The sequence below is a fragment of the Anopheles darlingi genome, chromosome 3 (assembly GCF_943734745.1).
Source record: "Anopheles darlingi chromosome 3, idAnoDarlMG_H_01, whole genome shotgun sequence".
In the NCBI taxonomy this organism is placed as follows: Eukaryota; Metazoa; Arthropoda; class Insecta; order Diptera; family Culicidae; genus Anopheles; species Anopheles darlingi.
In genome coordinates this window covers 6,130,392-6,151,016 of record NC_064875.1, presented here as the reverse complement: position 1 = coordinate 6,151,016, position 20,625 = coordinate 6,130,392, and the positions used below count along the sequence as shown (strand labels likewise).

The 20,625-nt window shown below is 45.7% G+C and overlaps 1 protein-coding gene across 3 annotated transcripts in view; it reads left to right on the top strand.

Annotated features, from left to right (window-relative positions):
- LOC125956329 (calbindin-32) overlaps window positions 1-20,625 on the top strand; it is a 55,321-nt gene that overhangs the window by 13,743 nt on the left and 20,953 nt on the right. For 2 of the 3 annotated variants that reach the window (XM_049688077.1, XM_049688075.1), the window contains exon 2: window positions 5,888-5,937. The exons of the other annotated variant lie outside the window; for it this stretch is intronic. The gene's annotated coding sequence lies outside the window, so the exon portion shown is untranslated. The remainder of the gene's footprint in view (window positions 1-5,887; window positions 5,938-20,625) is intronic. 3 annotated transcript variants of the gene reach the window in all.

Genomic DNA, 20,625 nt, shown 5'->3' with positions numbered 1-20,625 from the left:
CCTCATTTTTATGGTCCGGTAGCAGCAACTCGTCCGGTTCGGTGGTTTGTCAAGGTGAAAGCCAAGTTGTAGCCAAGCAAAAAGGACGAATGTTTTGCGGTGTCCTGTCTGAGCGAGCTTTTCACTGTTGTCCCAACATTGTACTTCAAATCAATATTCTGCGCCCCCTTTACCTGCTTTCGTGCATACCCGGACCCGGACTCGCGCATCAGTATTTGTCTTTGGGTGTATTCAATATCGAACGAACCACTGAGGGATAGCAGCAGTGTCGGCTCCCGTTTTTTTTTATCAATCGCATAAAATTGCGATTAAATCCAATTCTGCACCATTGGCCCTCGGTACTTGTGTGGGCTTCCGACGTAATCCCGTGAACCATAACCACCCGTCGAAGGACGTCAATGGACCGTGGAACAACGTGGTTCGCGGATTTCGATTTTTCAATTTTCCCCGTTCTCGCTTTCCACCTTTTTGCCGCCATTCGGTTTCGTTGCTGCGATGAAAATAATCATTTTCTCTTTGGTGTTCTGCTCGACGGTGTGCTTTCGCTAAGCTCATTAGGGGATTTATTATGAGACCCGGGGACCCGGGGCCGCGATGCTGTGACATTGCTTCACTCGATAAGGGCCCGGACGAGAAGTGAACGAATGTTCCAACTTTTGAACAATTGAAATTTCGTGGTGTGCGAAATGGAAACGAAAACTTGTGTCCGTAATTCTCGTTTGCAGCTAGTGGGTTCCATGGAGTCCGCTGAAAAGCATCTTAACGGTGTGCTTTTAATGATAATATTCGGTGTGAACAGTGAGGTGGTGTTCGTGAGAAAAGAGGGAAAGTAAAACGCTCACGAGAGTTGCGCTGCGGATGTAGAAATTCATTTTCTATTTGTTGAACGTTTGCAGAGCTGCAATGAAAAGGGCATTGAAAGGATTTTCAGAGAAAGCAAATAATAACAGTTTCACATCCAATGTTTCTGTTCCAATGTCAATGCACTGAACCAGAACAAAAAAAAACTAGCGTCATAGAACATTCTGTCCGGCATGTTTATGGGGAATTTGCTGTCAACACGTGGAAATAGTAACGCAGTTGGCAATGCTCCACCATTGCCACTGTTCACACCCATTGTTTACAACATAATCATTACCGCTCGGTGCATTAGCAGCACGGTGGTGCACCATGTGTACAGTCCTAGTGCATACCGTGTACCACACTCTCTCAGAACTCGGAAACACTAGAGACAGTAGTGTACACATACGGCGTGTGCATCGTTCAGGGGAATGCGCTTTCTAGCTAATGCCCCGGACTCCTATCCCGGCGAACACAATTTAATTCAAAATGAATTGCAGCTCCCATTAGCACGACAAGCGTAGAATCTTGTCGTCGAGTCGAGTCTCCACCTGCGCCACTCCTCTTTTGCTTTCACTGTAAGCTGTCAAAATGATAAATGGCAGTATGGTACGCGGCATCACGTGACTTCGCTTCGTTCTTCAACGGAACTTTTGCGACCACTTTGGCGAATGCATGAAGGAGCGGAAAGAGCGGGAATGGAAATCATGTGCGGACACATCAGACGTCAGCGGAAGGGCGGCTTTGACTTGTGCTGGCGCCGTGCTTCTGCAGAATGTCCTTTCACTCAGACCCTCCGCGATGAGCCGTTTGCACGCGAATTCAACAACTGCACAGAGTAATTGACACAATTGACAGCCTTTCAACAGCGACTGTGCGCGACTGTGTGGGTTTCCTGTGCCTTGTTGGGCCTGTGTGGGCTCCCATCCACCCGTTCCATGCCGTTTTGATGCTTGCACTTGGATAAAGGCGTGCCAGGCGCGATGGACATTTGCGTGACTGGGGCGTATAATCGGTTACAAACTCCCGGCCAACATGCACGAAACCAGTGCAACAGGATCCCTTTTACGGGAGCGGAAGTGTGAAGCAATCTTGAACCGGTTGAAGCAATTGTAATGTTCGGTATGCGCGAGGGAAATCATGTCAGAGGGATCTCCTTTTTGGCTGTTCTTTTGGTTAAGGCTTTAGTATAATTTTCTATTCCTTATGCTTAATGTTGCTTGTTTCTGATTGGCATGATTCTAACTTTTCTGATGGGCATGATTCTAACTTTTCTGATGGGCATGATTTTAATATCATCGTTTTCTGTAAAGTTTTTTTTTGTAAATATACATTATATCTTACTTGAAGAATTAGTCATTATATCTTTCATAACAATTCTCCATTCACAATAGATCCATTTTCACAATAGAACTCTTCGGACCTCTAGTACTGTATTCATGCTCTCAACCAAAACGATGCATGCAAGCATTAAAACGATACACTTAACATGATGAAAAAAACGATTTCAAATGACCATTCTATTGACAAAAACAATCACACAATTGACTACGGCAGCAAAAAACTGTTCGTTTATCTCTTTTCAATCACCGATCACGAGACAGCCCCCGGGCTGTGATTGGAATTATCACCAGTAAAACATAAACACCGCATGGCAGGGTGTGTGGTGCGCCATTGCCAGTATTGCCAACAGCAGAGGCAGCAGCAACGTTTAATGACAATTGAACAGACGTTGATGCTCTTGTCCATCCTCCTCACTCGGGAGTGCGTGCAAGCGCCGGAACGCACCGAAAGCGTTTCCACATCAGAGGGTAAACTGTCATTCGCCGATCCTGTCGGTCGACTGAACAGACGTTCGAAGGCTTAGGGAGGGTTGATGTGTACCGGTGCGTGTGATGGATCCGATGAGAGATGTCCTTGAATAAGGACGGGAGGAGGGGGAGTATGTTGAACTAGGTTTAATTGAAGCGTCCTCTGCTCGGGACAAAGTGGTGTTACTGTTGCCATGCGAACGTTAGATCCGGTGCCGTTCGAGAGTTCCGGCCATTTCACACCGAGCGCATCGGATGGAGCAGCATCTAAATGATGTAACGGGCGGGTTGATAAGTATCGTGGAGAGCGCCGAGGTATTCGAACGAAGTATCTGTAATGCTCTCTATTCCAAGAGACTTGTCGTTTCACTCATTAAGCTCATCGATGGGTCGATGAGGAGTGGCTTTTACAAACCACCGTCAACATCGTCCTATCCTGCTACTACCATCACCCCCTCAACACCCACGACAGTGAGTATCCGATTGAGAAGGGTCGTTGAAAACTGTCAAAATCCTCGAAATGAAAACATACGTTGTAATTAAACTTTGTTGCTCTTTCTGATTATGTTTGCTTCGCAAGCAAACCTCACTCCGCTGACACAGCGGCACTGGCACAGTCGTTTCGCAGGGGCTAGAGTGGCCACACACCAGCACGACGGAAAGCAGTAATCTTGGGCTAATGATGGGGTTTCATCTTAACCTCACCATTTGGACGATGGAACTGATGGCAGGAAGGGTTGATCATCAGCAACAGCAACTGTAGTGCTGCTGTTACAGTGGCACAGCTATTACAATTTGATGTTATCTAGATGACGTGCCTGGGCACTAGGTTTGTGTCTGGGTGCGAAGTGGAGCTCATCCGCAGTAATTACAATCGATTGTTAAAACTCGCTCCAAGAAGGCTTACTGCCCGTGGTTGGGGGTGCTGGAGCTTCCGAGCCAATGGCCGACCATAAAGTCGAAGAGAATGAAATGAACGAACCTTCTAATTGCCTGTACTGTGGTAATAACCGTCGTGCAATTCAATTTCGTTTATAACCACAGATTTCAATTCGATCGTGGTGACTGCACTGAGTGTTTACTTTCAAACGGAGGAATGGTTGTGTTTGAATTGGTCGATTATTAGATTAAAAGCGCAGCGAGTATCCTTTCCCTCCTCTTGCAAACTCATGGAGCAGTGAAACAAATTTCAAACCCAAAATTGCAATAAACATTTCGCGTTTGAAGTTGCATCGCATCCACCATTCATCATGTACCAGCCAGCAGCCTTTTTCACGGTGCCCTTCGCACATCCAAGCCCACCATAATCTGTAATAAAACGCGTAATTTGTCTTTCATCCTTGCCAGTCTGGCCCGCAAACGGTTGAGGGCACGATGAATGCTTGGTAAGACGTACGCTTTGTAATAAAACATTCCCTGCATAAAAAAATGTAGCCCCCGTGGCTTTGATCGTGCACTCAGTACCGTCGCTCTCTCTCTCTCTCTCTCTCTCTCTCTTTCTTTCACTCTCTTAACGTCTCTCCCTGCTCCGGCGGCATCATCGTCCTCATCATCGCCAGCAGGCTAACCGGCAACACCATATTTTATGATTAAACTTTACCACCACGGGTTTGGTCTCGAATTTAAAATGTATTTTCCCTCCTTCTTCCTCCTCGTCACATACACACACACACACACGCCAGCCCTTTTAGGTCGGTTGTGTTTGCCGAGACCGTCGCGTGAAATGGAAAATAGCAAAAAATCGCGCGAAAAACATGCAAATGTTGTGCGCGTGCCAGGGTAAAACTGAATCAAGCGGGTGTCGAGCGAATGTGTGGAAACCAAACGGGGACGCTTCGTGATGTTTTACACTTTGAACTGTGAAACACACGATATTGGACGGACAGGAAGGAGCATGAAGACGAGGAAATAAATTAATAAATGAACGAATTATGGTTATCTCCGTTGGTGGATGGTTCAATTTGGATGTGAAGAATCGACCGTACAACTCCTGACGCTGATTGTAATTGGAAAATCGAAGCAAAATGTATGGCATGCATGACATATGATGGAGGGAAAATTTGTGGAATGAATACTTGGAAATTTGTTGCACGAAACGCTTACCTTCCACCCCCTCCACCCTTGGTGAGTTACTGCTGCTTCATCATTTGTGGTGCGAGTTTATGTCGCTCAACAATTGACAGCATCCTGACATCGTAACGACAATCGTTTTCCGGGGCGGGGGGCACCATGCTGTGGCTGCCCAACATCATAAAGCCGCTCGTGAAAAGTCAAAATAAAAGTTTTCCGCTCAGTTAGTTTTCGCTTTAGCACCGCGCGCGCCCAGCTCGCAGACCAACACCGAAATGGCTGGCGTAATTTAGTGGAAAATTTGACGACTCAATGCAAATAAATCTTCGCGGACGCTCTGGAGGACTGGAGCCATGGTTTATTTGCATTTTTCACGACCAATCTGGGTGAACATTGGCCACGGACACCCCGCCAGGGTGCGGTCTTCCTGCTGTCACGGGGCAGTACCAGCAGTTTCCGGTTCCGCTACTACCGAAGAGCGAGAGAAAGATCACCAATACCATTTGTCGTGTTTGGTGTGTGGTGGTAGTGGATGATGTAAAGAGTCGAGAGCCAAAAAAACCGGAGATCCTAGTGTCCCTCCGTGAATCCGTGAAACAGCGCGGAATCCGTAACGGAACAACTTTGTTGGGCCAAAAAACATTTCTGGCTTTTGCTTCTGTGGTTTATCTATTAAAAGTTTCACCATTCGGTGGCCGATGGCGGCGGCTGTTGCCTTTGAGTCGCAGCTCGCGGGATACCAGGAAGTTTGACTTTGCTAACTCGAAATGCGCGCTCCAAATGCGCCCTTACGTGCCTTTAGAACGTGTGCAGTCAGTAAGGGTGGTCGGTAAGGGTGCTGTTGTTATCGTGGGTGAAATGCTAAATTACCTTCATCAAGCTTATTCCTGTGGGTGTACTGATGGTGAGGTGTTGGGCAGTAGCACTGCTTGAAGCAACCATGAGCAGTTTCATGTTGGCTACATTTTAGTTTTTGTCGAACTTGAAGTGGCATCTAGAGCTCTATCTGAACGGAAATACAAAACAGCAATGTTATAGAAGAAAAGGGAAGACGAGGCCAGTGTATCCGTTGTATCAAATCACTAACATGTTGAGGGCATTCCGAAGGATTTTACGATACTACAACATTATACTGACGACCTTTTTTCCGAAATTCTCTTTTACAGAACGATTTTTCCAGCTTCCTAGAGAGACCGTGAGCGAAGAATATTCTGCGGTAAGTGTTTCTCTCTAAGCGACTCCACCTTTTTTTGGAAGCAAAAACCTTGAGCACGAGTAAATTTGGAAGAAGGGCAACATCTGTTACCATCTCTTTGTATGCAGCCGTCTGCGAGGGACAAAGAAACTTATGAAACGGAAGTGTGTTTGCTATTTGAGCAGAACTGCAGCAGAGTAATGTCTGAGAGTGGTTGTTCAAATGTTGCTTTTCAAGACGTCCTCTAGTAGCTATTTTAAAGACGAACAAACCAGTGATGCATTCGAATCTCGAAGAAATATATTCAGTACTAGCTGCCCCGACAGACTTCGTACTGTCTTTGATCGGTCGTGGGTGTATCGTAAACAGGAACTTTAAAATTTTAGTAGATATAATTTTATCTATTCCATAATTTGGTAGTATTCGATTTATCAATGAACCAAATCAATAGCTAGGTCCGTTAGTGATGTTGGAAATAGAGATGCGACGTGCTTGTAAATATGAGCTGGAAAGTTAACATGATGTTTGAGTTTTAAGGCTTTGCCTTTCGGGCTAAATGACGTCATTTGGAACAACGAATTATATTTTCCCAAGTATTTTTAAAAAAAGTTTGACTTTAGTATTCGGCTTGCACATAGCTCGTTAAGTTCAAATGCTGTGTATTTAACGGCATTACAATACGACACACTTGATCCATTTTTCCCCGGTATTCAGCTTACGATGATTTAAATAGTCACATGGTAGATCATAACTAAAAGCACCGCACTTCAAATTAACTCAAACGTCGATCGATAAGATCGAGGGTCTTTCTTTTCTCTCGGGCATTGTCGGTGATTATTCCAATCGCAAGTTGTTCTTGATAGATAGGATTTGTTGGTATTGCTTTCTATTACTATTCGGTTACTGCTGCTTTATATGTTTGTGCATGCAATTCCGATCGTTTACCATTCATAATCCGATACGTTGAAAATTGTCAATGATAAGAGGCACGTAAATCAATAGTCGAAAATTAATATAATTCTTGATCAATTCAAATATTTCGCAACTGAATAAGTTTTTGTTATTGTTTCATGTAAATTGATTTGTGAAAATTAAAGCAACTTCTTAATTAACTCATGACTTAACTAAACTTAAGAAATTGTTAAGAAAATTTAAACCAACAATAGACATACCAATAAAAAATGGTAACGATTTGCAGCACTGCCGGTCCCATGGTTATCATTCCACCCTAGCCGGGCTCCCTCTCTCTCTCTCTCTCTCTCTCTCTCTCTCTCTCTCTCTCTCTCTCTCTCTCTCTCTCTCTTTCTCATGTATTGGTCTCATTTTTAAAATTATTATTCATGAATTAAACGCAACTATCTAACCTTCCCACCCCTCACTCTGCTCTGCAAGATGTACGGAATGGAGGGTGGTGATGGTGGATAGGTGAAAGAAGCAAGTAAAAGAGTATTAAGTGAATCCAATCGATTTAGAGACCATCAAAACCTAGGAAACGATACCCATATTGCCCTAGGACGTATTTTAAGGATTGGGGTTGTATGGAAGCTCCCCTTTCCCCTCATCCGATGTAGACCAAATTTTGTCCTATAGTTTCTCATATGACCATCAACAATTGTGCAAGTTTTAATGGTATTCGGTTCATAACTCGCGGAGTAATGAATGTTTTTAACAACCAAGTGTTAGAGAAGGGCATGAAGAAAGGTAGCGGGGGGTTTCTAACCATGCCTATAGCACTCACCGGCCCCAAAAACCCCCACATACCAAATTTGGAGTCAATCGGTCTAGTAGTTTCGGAGTCTATACCGGACATCCGGACAGACACATTCATTTTTATATATATAGATTTGCATTTCGGCAACTGCAATGCTATCTCGTTCTAGTATAATGCATCATATTATATTATTTTGGTAACTTCACATTCAAAAATTATTATGTAATTAACAAGAAAATTACTAGCCAAATTAAATAAGATGCATTGATTATACTCACCAAGCATATTAAGCGCTTGACAAACTTTCTGTTTAAAGAAAAAAAATGCAATAAACTTCTTGGATTCCTTACGTTCTCCACGATTTCCTCGACTTCATTCCTCTTTATCGTTCCTCATTTCATCTTATAGCACGCGAGGCACGTAAACCACTTCCGCCTGATTAGATTATCAGCTGAATCCAATACTCGCCGACATTTTTCTGGTTCATTTCGCACCTGAGAGCTAGAGCGTGATGCAGGATTCCCGCCGGGGAAACGTAAACTTGAGCTTTCTAAATCTGCTCCGATACGAGCAAATCACTTCACTTCGCTTGTTCCCTCACGATCCTCTGCGACAGGAGCTGGGACCTAGCGCCATTGCGATTTACGAGTCCACTGTTGTCGGTGATTTTGGACAGGCTGCATTCCTTGAGAGTAGCACCGATCGATCGGTGCAGAAGAGAAGAAAATGCTAAAAATTCTCCCATCACTACCGCTACGGCAGTTTCGACAACCCGGTCCAGTTTCATTAGCGTCAGTACGTGAAGGAAGCCAACCCTCCTACGGACCGATGCGGAGAGTCAATGGAGTGAAGAGAAAATCTAATTAAATAGTTAATTTTACTTTTTCACTGGGAAGAGCTCCTAGCACTGCTTCCCGAGAAAAAGAGAGAGAGAGAGAGAGATTCCGATATTTTTCGCAGTTGCTTTCGACACAGTCCATGCGCTACAATGTTGCGTGTCCTTTTTTCGGGTTTTGCTTTGTTTGGCGTGAGGATCCTTTTTCAAACAAATCTTTGCCAAAGACACTTCGTGCAACCCACGACTGGTGCTGCCGGTGGAACTGTCATCCACGGACGAAAAGGATATCGAAAGGAAATTGATTTTTTCCCACTCAAAACAGCCCTAAAACTGTCCAAAAACTCAAAGTGCTCGAACGTGATAAGAAAAGCCGAAACACGTAGCAGATGCAGTGGAATACGTTTTATTATTGAATTATCGACGTCTGCTGCCGGCCGCCGGTAGATTCCATCAGCGCCATAAAGCTCGCCAAGGAAATCCTCTTCGATGCTGGCTATCACCATAGTACTGGGGTGGTTCTCGCGAACTGAACGTGTTCGATTGAGGCTTAAGACGTGGTTTTAGACAGGAAGGAGAAGTAACAGGGCTGGGCTTGATTGCTAGAATCTAACCATTTCAAACGGAGCTCTTGACTCCCCCGTTTGGCCATGAATCCACCGCGACTTTGTAGCTGAAGATACGTCGCGAACGCATGGTACGCCGATGATAACAGCCGGCGGATGATGCTGACGATGCTGGCGCACTAAGCAAACAGTCAAGAGACCGACTGTCTCTCGACAGACGTCCGCATGTTCACCTTCACTTCCCGCCCGGGGTCTAACACAATGCAGGACAGAACAGTGCTTCGATTGCCTTGCGGTGGGAAAACAATGCTTCAACACGAGATATGTTCGTCCGGAACTGTGATGAGTCTCGGGGCCCGGAAGATCGAGCTTCGCTTCGCTTCGAGCATTCACTGCAGCCGATGGCGACACACCGATCCACTCCGACGGTGACGATAAAAACCAGCAACGTTCATCATTCATCAAATGTAAATCACACCATAAATCGTTTCGAATGCCGTACCGCGGTACCGGTGCCGTTGCCATGTCTGACAGCAAGCAAGCGCCATTCCCGGGCTAGCCGGTCCAAGCAAGCCACGTCGCTCCAAGTTCACGTGTCGGACGGACGGCGAACAAACCAGCACACCAGGTCGATTTCGATTCGTTTCGCTTCGTCGACCATGCCACCACCGTGTCCGTAGCATGACGCGCCGGATACCAAATGAAAACCAAGACGACCGACAAGGCGAGGTATCTATCGTGGCTGCAGCAGCAGCAGCAGCAATGGCAGCAGTCCCTGGGCACTCTTCTCATACCAATTTGGTTACCGGATGATCTTAGGTGCGAAGCCATGTCACTCGATCGCTACCCCGCTGATCGTGTATGATCGCGGAGCGTCAGAATGTGACGCACCCGGCCTCACCGGATGGCACAAACGGTGGCACTCCGTTGGAGCGCTGCTGGCGCTCGGCTGCGCTTCTGGTAAATATTGATATAATTGATGGATCCCTGAAAGGTATTGGACACTCGATGGGCTGGGCGGAAAATTGATAGCCACCATTAGTGGAACCAGAGCGATGCCGTTAGCATCGTTAGCACCGTTTGCTTTTCCCTTTTTTTTTTGTTGCTTTTTTCGTTTTCTTTTGGGAGTTCGACCTTTACGGTCGCTGCGGCGTGTGAGTTCTGCGGACCTTGGCAGAGTGCAATGATTGAAGTGAATTTTTATGACTCCGTCGTCTCGCGAGCTATCCATGTCTGCAAAGGAGGTGATTACGGAAATTAGTTTTTCGCTAGTCCGGGTCGTTTCGTTTCGCTAGCGTTGAGCCTATTTCATTTTGGGAGGGTGCATGCAGAGATGGAAAGCTTGTTTCAGTAATGTAGCAGCCTCGTTCGGCAAATGTTATTAGTTGTAGAGATTTCACCATGCAGAGATTCGGTTATGGGGTTTGCAGTCATTTATTTTTTATGGCACTATACAGATAATTTCGCGAGATTCGATGCTTACAACTATATGCTAATGTTACAGGGACAGATGTACTGAGTACCGGTGCAAACCTACCTGTGCATAGGTAACAGTACAGATTGACTAACAATCAATATCGTTTAGTATTATGATGGGACAATAATTTACATAACTTTTGACGTATAAACTGAACGAATTTGGAATAGCATATAACTTTATCATATATGTGCTATCCACAATGAAACAGCTTTCCGGAGAATGCCAGAAACAATTCAAAACAAACTCAAATTTCGTGCCAACTCACAACTGCATCTTACGTTGAATTTCTGCAACACGATCATCTTCGCTTCATACATTATGTACAGCTCAATCCCATTTACGTCAAACTTTCCGGTAGCATTTCTATCATACTGGGTGAGCAGCATTTTTACACTATCCCGGGTGTGTGTCCCGCTCGGTAATTGGATGTCACTTTACCATGGACCGTGCGCTTTCTAATCCCATCAAACTCATGTACGGAGGAAATTGAATGTAAACCCATTACTTCCGGAAGCCTCCACCACGAAACCCATGACCATCAAATGCGCAGCGTAGGTGTGTCAGCGGCAGCACGGTACGATAAACTTCTCGGTCATATTTCGTGGAAAGCGAACACCGAGCGTTGGCGTTACAGACCACCGAGACCGAGGATCCTCGAAACATGGCGGAATGCTAGCATCGGTGCGGTCCAATTTTCGGGACTGCACTGAACTACTGTTGAACTCGAGCGTGGATGTCGAGGACCGTCGGTAGATTCTTTTACACTCTCCAGCAGCCAGCACAGCCAGCCGAGCGATGATTTGGTACTTTTCCCTGAACGAAACACGCCGGGTTTCGGGCGAGGAAGGACGCAACAAGTGTGACGGACATGGGTATGACGGGTAGCTCGAGACGAGCAAGGATACAGGAGTCATTTCCTTGGTTGTAGGTTTTTCACTAGCCTTCCGCTGGAGCTACGCAAACCATGACCAACGTTTGCCGGTCATTTTCATCACTTTTCTCAGTTTCTCGCTCAGTGAAAGAAGCTGCCAGCTGAGAAGTGCTCTGTGAACGGTAGAAGCTGCTGATGCTGCTGATGCCGCTGCAGCAGTAATCAATTAACGTAGTAGTCACTTTGATGTCAGCTGAAGCCGGAAAGTGGACAGAACCGAGGAAGTAGCTTCTCGAGTGGAGATTGATGAATATGAAGTACTCGGTAGTAGCACGGAGCCGTTGGCGTGATTTCGTGAATCGGGTTGAACTTTTTCCCTGCCGGTTATTTTCTCTCCTTCGCTGTCGGTCGGTCTGTTTAGTCATTTAGTTGTTAAGATGCAATGAAAAGCATGTTACTCACTTTCTTTGTGAAAAGATTGATCTAATATGCTTAAGCAATCTCCAAGAATTAAAAATATAATGATAAATTGTTTTGAGATACTTCCTACTAAAATAAATAACTTGAATCGATAGCATTTATCGTAGCATGCTTCAAAGTGCTTCCACTTTCAGAAGTTTTCAGGTGTTATGTCATGGTAAGCTAGCCAGTAGGCTCAAGAATGACTCTGTTTAATCGAACCAATTTCGAATGAAATCGCTTTTACAATGTTATTAGAGTTTCAAAAGTTAATAGCACACGCAATCAGATTCTCTCAAATGGCCATCGTTTTCTGCTTTTCTACTAAACGCGAAGCCAGCCACCTATTATTACCATCGTGCCGTGACAGTTTGTCATTTCAGAGATCCTTTTCATCGCACCAATGCACGCTAGGCCTTTCACTGCCTATGCCCGAAAGGTGAAGTATGCTCCTCTGTGACAACACAAACTCGTGTGGCTTTGGAGTCCTGGTTTTCCACGGTTTTCCACGCGAACCAAGCGTCTGTACTCGCAACAATGAATAAACGTTTGCGCGTTGGAGTCACATAAGGCACTGTACAGCAGCAGAGCTTTGAGCAGTAATAGCAACAATTTCCCTGAAAATTTAATCAATCGCCAATAAAAGGGCAACAAAAAATGGCGACCGCACGCGGAGCGCTGCACGGCATCCCCCCCCCCCCCTCCGGCGTCCTGCCAATGCTCCTTGTTGCTTCCACCAGCTCCGGCTCCGATTCCTTCAACCAACGGAAAGCGTATGATGGCGTGGGCGTCTGGTGTATCTAAAAATAGCTTTCCAAAGCGCCCACGCCCGCACAACGCACAATCGCCTTTGCGTGTGTCCTTCCAGCTGGCCGGGTGTATTTACGCAGCAACAGTCAACCAACTCGGTGTTACGGGAAGTTCAGGCGTCTTCAAATTCCTTCGAAAACGACGACGGAAATAAACTTCCCAGAAGGACGGTATCTTTCACGTGACCGTCAGTTGATGTCGGTATGGTTCCGATGTCCTTGACAGTAGCAAGTGGCAGCTTGAGCGAGGTACTACTTACGAAAAACATCCCCCGGGCATGCCGGGATGCACCGGAAACGCTATGATTAGAGGGATTTTGTTTTGTTTCGTAAATTTGCGCTGCTCAGCTAAGTTGAGCTGCTGTGTCGATGTTTTTGCTGTTGTTGTCATTGCTAGTACATTATGGTGTCTGCCAGTCAGACCGTTAAACCATCCGTTCATCAGATGCTACTGTATTAGTGCCAGCAATCATCCTCTCAACCTCATTTCTTTTCCGAGGAATTCAAACGAAAACCACGGATAAGAAAACTCGAGACCGGCGGTCCGCAGTGATCGCGAGGGAAACAAATGAAATCCGAATTTATTGTCTCTCCTTCCGCCCATCCCGTTTCCAAGGATTCGAGCTTTCGGCAGTGATGCCAACGCTAGCCTCTCGAAAATACGCAGTGCGCTGTTTGCATAGCGTAGCAAGGTAGCGCGATGTTTGAAGAATATTTCCGCGAACTTTTCATCGTGGGGGGTGTATGGAGGAAAAAGCGCGAGAGATAAACAGAGAAAGTGGGAGAGAAAGAGGGAGAGAAAGAGGGAGAGAAAGAGGGAGAGAAAGAGGGAGAGAATTGGGTAGTTCTTAGAATCGCTGCAGCAATAAATTGGGATTGAGGATGGCCCGGCCGTTAGTTCAACAACTTTACCGATGGTTGTTGACCAGATCTTGCCGGTTCAAATCACGAATGATTGCTGGTGGAGTGGTTCTCTTTTTATTTTTCACGTTCTCTGCGTACTTTCGAATGGAGTTTTCGTATCTTTTCAATCAATAATTTCAGATATTAATTATTCCAAATGCTTCCAGCTTTTTAAAGAGGTTTTCCTATGGTTGGCGACTCCAAATGGGATTGCAATCACGGATTGATTCACTTTTCACGTGGTAGTTATTAAAAAAAAAAACATGACTAATCGACCTCGTAGACGGTCAGTCAAGTATATCTTAAATTAAATGAAAACCTATGCAAGCTGACATTATTCCCACTAATAACGTCTACATTTCATATGAATGGATGTGGCCAAAAATAGATTTGAAACAAAGTAGGTCACAGAATTTCCGAAATTATTACTTAGAGATACCTGTGGTGGCTATGCAACTCATCGCAAGCATTTTTTTTTAGTCGAAAAAAATGCCTTCAGATTTCACATGCTACATGTACACTACTTTACTTCCACAAAGTCTTATTTCCCGCCCGTAATTGTACCATTCACTGGCAGCAATAACAGCAAGCCGGCCACCATTAGTGGCTATAATGAATATGAACACTGTTTTCGGCTCCTTTCGAAACAGAGTCATGAACAAAACAGGAGGGGCTCGATAAAATGCTTAACCCATTTAACATTAATAGCATGGCCTTGTTCTCCCTCTTCCATTTCGTATGCTGCTACCGGTTGGTCCGTTAAACTTTAAATTCCATTTGCCAGACACTCGGCATCAGCTGGTTGGCCGTGGCCGTTCCAGGAATGCGTCGGTGAGATCCATTTAAAATTCATTGAAACCTGTCGCCTCCGAGGACGGAGAATCCCAGTGCCGGTCTGGTGCTATGATTCTTTTATTGGATAATCCTCATCCTACGAGGGAGTGTTACTGTTGCTGTGGGTGTTAGAAGCAAATTGGCCAGCCATTTGCGCTAACCCCTAGCCACTTGCCGGGCACTTGGGTCTTTCTTGGGAAGAACCCTTTTTTTTCCTGCTTCTCATCTTATGCTGCGTGGTGGTTCGGTTGTTGCCTCACGCGCGAACTATCGTGCAAGCCAATCCGAGCCAATACAGCTCCACTTAACCCGTTCCCGGATAATTTTCAAAATCGATAACAACCGTCGGGGGCCTACATATTTATCTATTTATGATCGCCGGTACCACCGGTTGGTCCGTTTCCGGCCGGTAAATCCTCCTGCATCTTCAACGCTCGCTCGTTCTCAGCCCACGTTCCCGCTTGCGTTCTATAAATACGGCGATCCTTCGAGCTGAAGGAACCACCCCTGACCGATACGGAGGGTCCTGAACCTGATACCTTTGGGGGCCAGGAGCAGGCCACTTGAGCGAGCGTTCCAATTACGTCCATCCACTCGGACAGTCGGGCGATGCCTTGGGTATTTATTTTCCTTTTTTTTCTAGGACCTTTTTCCTTTTTTTCCGTTACTCCCTCTCTGGAACACTTGCTCCACGTCGATTCCACAACTATCGGATGTCGGTTCGTCCGATGCTTTCGATACTGGTCGCCATATTTGACGAGCTAATCCCTCCCACCGTTGAGGGACATGTTTCCATCGATACATCACTCAAACATCGAGCTAATAGCTCGGTGCAGCAAGAGTGACACATTTCCGTAAGGTGCTTATCCTCATACTAACAGTGGAATAATTTGCGACGCAACAAAACACATCAAAAGAGAGCATTAAACATAAAGCCCTACATTTTTTTATCCCGTTGCCAATGGCATTCAATCTCCAGAGGCAACTGTGACGAGGAAACAATTGGTGATGAAGAGTGAAATGGAATCGATAAGCGGCTTAGACCATTAGTAAGTCGATTAAAATTAATAACTTCAACGTCGATACGCTTTCCTGCGAATATTGCTATGTTTCGATGAACAGAAATGGGGGAGACCCATTCCGATTAGGTCCAATTCCCTATCGTTTGCTGGGTTGCAACATCATTTTGACATTTTCGTTCATTTGTGTGAGTGGTTCGTAATACATTGAATCTTCACAAAATTCTCTTAATGAGATCAAAATTTTAAAACTCTCTTCGAGAACAATCGATTGCTGGTCGCGATACGCTAAATGAACAAGCAAATATTGATCCAGATGTACCACAACATCCAACCATGTTATAATTAATGTAGTTAGTGTAGAACAAACAAACCAACGGCACAGCATGGCGGAGAACGGTTGCACCGAAAGCAAACATTAATACGAGATCGTTCCATTCGCTGCTCGCATGCCTAGCATCGCATCGTCACCATAATTCCCATGTTCGACGAGCCACCCTTAATCCAATACTATAAATCTCGCCTTCGACACCAGAACTTCGGTCGGTGGACGAGGTCAGAAACTGGGAGCTGAAGCCGGGGTCTCATGTGGCTTTACGACGAACACTGTACATGATTGGTCGTATCGGAATCCAGCGAATCCGATATGCACAGGCTCACAGGCACCGGTGTTAGTGTGCTGTCCATGGCATAGACACCGGAAGGTGGTAGGTCCTACCAATCATCATAACCCATCGCCAGCACTGCAGGCGCCTGTTCGGTTCTGGTTTCTCTCGCACAATGACAATGCAACTCATTGTTGCGGAGCTAATCCTTTGCATCCTACGTTGTTGAAGGGCGTTCTTTCAGGTTGTGCCACGTAGTCTCTAGCAGGATCTTCCCTGTAGAGATGCTGAATTCCATTGGCATGCAGAGCTAGGGCATAGGGAGCGAACCATTTCAGCGATGGCATTACCAGGCATCCTGCCAACTAAAACCGGGATACCATTGTGTGTTTCTGCCTACCGAGAAGGCATTATTATGCTGCGTCCGTGGTAACTGCATGCCTGCGATTTGATCTTGAATGCAGAAGCTCCCACGAATGAGCAACGGAGGATGACGCCAATGGGGCCTCTGGCGAGATGGTTTGGTTTTGAATGTTTGCAAATCGGTTTATGGATGCTATTGCTTATTGCAATTCTATCCAAAATCAATTGTATGCTATCGGTTGAGGATAAACAGTAGATGCTGCAGTAGAGTTGTGCATCGTAATAGTTTACACTATTACATGAAGAGCATGAAACACACAAAATGGAATACTAAGCAGAGGAAAAAATGGTATGCTATGTAGGTTAAGTATTATAGACTGCGCAAGACTATCGCCCTATTGATGTTCTGTGCGATGTTCTGTCGCATTGTGATGCAGATGAAGCCATCATAAGTTATATGGTAGCCGACACCACACCAGCAATTCCATTCGGATGACCTACATCCTTGCAGCGCTCCATCGGCTTTCTATATTTTCTTCTGCAATGCACTACTTTATGCAGTGGATATCCAGCAACATTTGGCAACCACTAAGGCGCACACAGACAGGCATGTCGGCTATGGCGTACTTTGAAGGACACATCCCACGCCCGTGATCGCTGTGGTAGTGCAGCAGTGCATTGATTAACATCTAACAGTACTCAGTGCGCCGGTTCAGTTGGCCACTGGTTGGGACTCCCCGAAAATCGTGTTGCAAAAGTGTTGCAGCATCACCATCGTGCTCTAGTAGCTGCGGTCGATTCTCATCTCGCAATAACTCGCGACATGGTAGCTTCCCTGTGGAAACGCCCTTATGCGGTTCCCGGTGCCAGTGCTGGCCATTAGCGGAAATGCGGGGGGAGCTATCTAAATCAATGCGATCTGTGCGCAGCATACAAATGTGGTCGCTCACCACACGAACCCTTTCATTACGGTTTCAGTGTGCTCGTTGCGAAATGCCCGAAATGCAGCGAGTTGTGTGCCACCCTCCCGCTGTGTGATGGTCCAGGAAATGTTTTCCGGAAAAATAAATTATCGCTTCCATTAGCGTTACTCTCTTTCTCATCCTCCCGTTGTGTCGAGTGAACCCGGGGGTTTGAACATGATTCTGGAATGCTATCCGGAAATGAAATTAAGGCCATCGTCAGCGAAACGTGATGAAAACTCATCCAGTAGAATTTGCAGTTAGTCTTATTTCTGGACAGTCCAATTGCCATCAATGACTCTCAACAGAATTTTATCTGCACGCACCTGTTATACCTCTTTTTCAATGAAATGTTTTTGTAAACTATTTGAACATCATTATGTGAAGTGGATTGACAGAAAACGGAAGCTACTGTATCGATTCAATCATTCGGACGTCAGCTATACATTGCAATATGAACGAAACGAATCGTTTTGCCATCATTTCAAATGATTTAAATTCATTTCCTTCCCATTTTCGGAAAATGGAAAACATCCTTCCACCCAGAACCTACGGGGAAAACTTCGGAAACTGTACAATGAATAAGCTTCGACGACTGGAAATGACACATGATGGGTAGAGGAAAAAAAAAGGAGCAGTGGGAATCTGAATCCAAATTCTGCAAATCGAATCATACCGGCCGGCCCCAAAGGATATGAATAGTCGTCTCTTCATCAAACCCTTTCTCCGGTACAAGTTAATCCCTGGTTGGCGTGTGGGACCCGGGGGCGGTGCCGCCATTCGTATGCCAGTGGCAGGATATTTATCAGAACCTGAACTCCACACCGTACACACACATACACACACCCATCATTGCCGGTCCGGTCCAGGTTCATACAAAATCCCGGCTTTGTGTTCGCCATCGCTACCATCCGGATGGCTGCCATCGTCAAACAGGATCGCAATATAAAGACGAGCGAATCTAAACCAAACCACAAGGATTGGTTCGAACGCTCCCTGGGGTGGGGGAGGATGATGCATCTAACGCCAAGATGAGGTCAGCGCACGATCCTTGCGTATAAAGGACGCGAGTCCTTAGCATAGAGTTCTAGCTCAATCGTTTCGGTTTACGCTGCCGCTTATCGTGCCGGCCGCCATGCCGTGCGGACTGAAAAGCAACGGAAACACTATTCACTCCAAGTCCCCCGTATGCACACAACCAGCTTCGTGGCAGGTCAGCAAAAGGGCCACCAACTAACTCTTGCTGTCCGATTTCGCCTGCATCCGGTCGTGACCTGGGTGCTGCTGCTGGTGTTTTTTTTCGCCTAGACTTCCTCGTAAGCGCCCGTTTCATGGCATTACACCGGTTGGTGGATGTTGGCACATTTGGCCAACGGCTAAGCCTTCGACCGTACTGGAACCTGAAGACCGGAGACCGAACCAAGCGTGGAAAATCATCGATGGTTCCGGTGCATCGGGAGCGACTCCCTGTTCCGAGGCTTAGTCTTACAATGTTCGCCATGACATCTTACTCACGTACCACTGGAGTGGATGCGTTCGTGTGGAAGGCACGGAGCACGACCATGGACGTGAACATTGATTGGAATGCATTCATCGTAAGCGCCTTTCGTGGGAGACTCTTCGATAATGCATTTGCTTCGGAGGTTTGAGGAAATGCCTTTAGGGAAAGTTTTTAAACGTTAATTTGTTTTTCGAAAGTGAAGTGAAAAAGTGAACTAACAGGATACAGTTTATAAACAAACTTACTTGTTATAAAAAGAATAAAAACCCTACAACAATTAACTATTGAAATTGTGTATTGCAATTGTATGTAATGCATATATAATCACAATCACGATGCTGATGAGATGGCCACTGGTAGGAGAATGTCTGCATTTCCAGACCAAAAATCAACTAGCCATTTTTCGACATCGCGGTAGCTCTTAGCCGCGACTCCTAAACCTTAACCACATTACAACCAACTGACAAACCGACTCACTAAGTGCATCAACCGTAAACGCTGTCGCCACTCGACACGGCAACTCGACTGTGCTGGCTGTAATTAGAAAAGTTTTGCCACATTCCCTCTTTCGTTCACTCTCTCTAACTCACGAAGGACTTACACCACAGCGAGCGAAGGTGAACCACAGCATGCATGCCACGGTATGCCGTATCATGTATGGTCATGTTGGGCTTTTGGGTGTGCGGTAACGCCACTAGCCAGGTGGTCGCACCGAGGTTCCCGTGGCCCGCAAGCCGATGGGTTAAGTTTCAATTACCAGACACACACACACCTTGATTGGTGCTGCCTAACTTGCCTGGATTTCAGTCACGTTTCACTCCGAATGGACTAGCCGTGCACGGCAGGTTGGGGGACACATGATACCGTGCTTGACAATTGCCACTGCAGTTTGCCGAAGGTACGTCGTCGATATCGTCACGGTTTCCGGCCGCCAACAACAACGTCAACGTGGTGATGGTGGTGGTGGCTTATCGTCTATCGCCAGGTAGTGCAGGTTCTATCGGCCAAAGTGGATTGAAGAAGTTTTGCTCCAAAAAGTTCCACTTTCGGGGAAGCGATTTTGTCACGGATTAGGTCCTTAAGGGGGCCGTCTAGCATAGGAGAGAACGGAGGCTTTGGGTCGCGATAGCGGTCTGTACTGTTGACAAATGGTTTGATGAAGTTCTTTGAATTGGAATTAAGGTATTATCTACTAGGTAGGCGTGTTGGTTGCATGTGGAAGGATCTTATTCTACGGTACCAACTGTTAGAACCTAATCTAGGCGATGCATGCGGTTCAGAAAAGATTGATAGGCTAAGAGTTTAATTGTAGAGGGCTAAGAGTTTAAAAGATTGATAGGCTAAGAGAATTCTTAATTGTAATCAACAATCGGTTGAGGTGAAATGCAACCAAAACATTGGTCGTTATTTAGCAAGAGTAATAGTTTACGTGAGTAATAGTTTATGAATAGTTTACAAAGATAATTGTACCGTATTGAACTGAATCAATACGGTAGTAATCACGGTACAGTTTACCTTCTTCCATGTCATAGTACATATTTGTTGTGCACTCAGCATGCTCTTAAGTATAACCCGGATAAGATCTGCACTTGCAACATATAGAACATGTCTTCATCGTCTCGGTACTTAACGACTCACCGGTGAAAGTTTGCTCAGAAAGTTTACTTCTCAAATGAAACACACAGATACATACACACACATCAAGCACACTGCATCGACCGTACCTGAAGAGATGCAAACGACATTAGCACTGCAAGTCTGTCCAGAGAGCGAGAGAGAGAAAGACTGTCC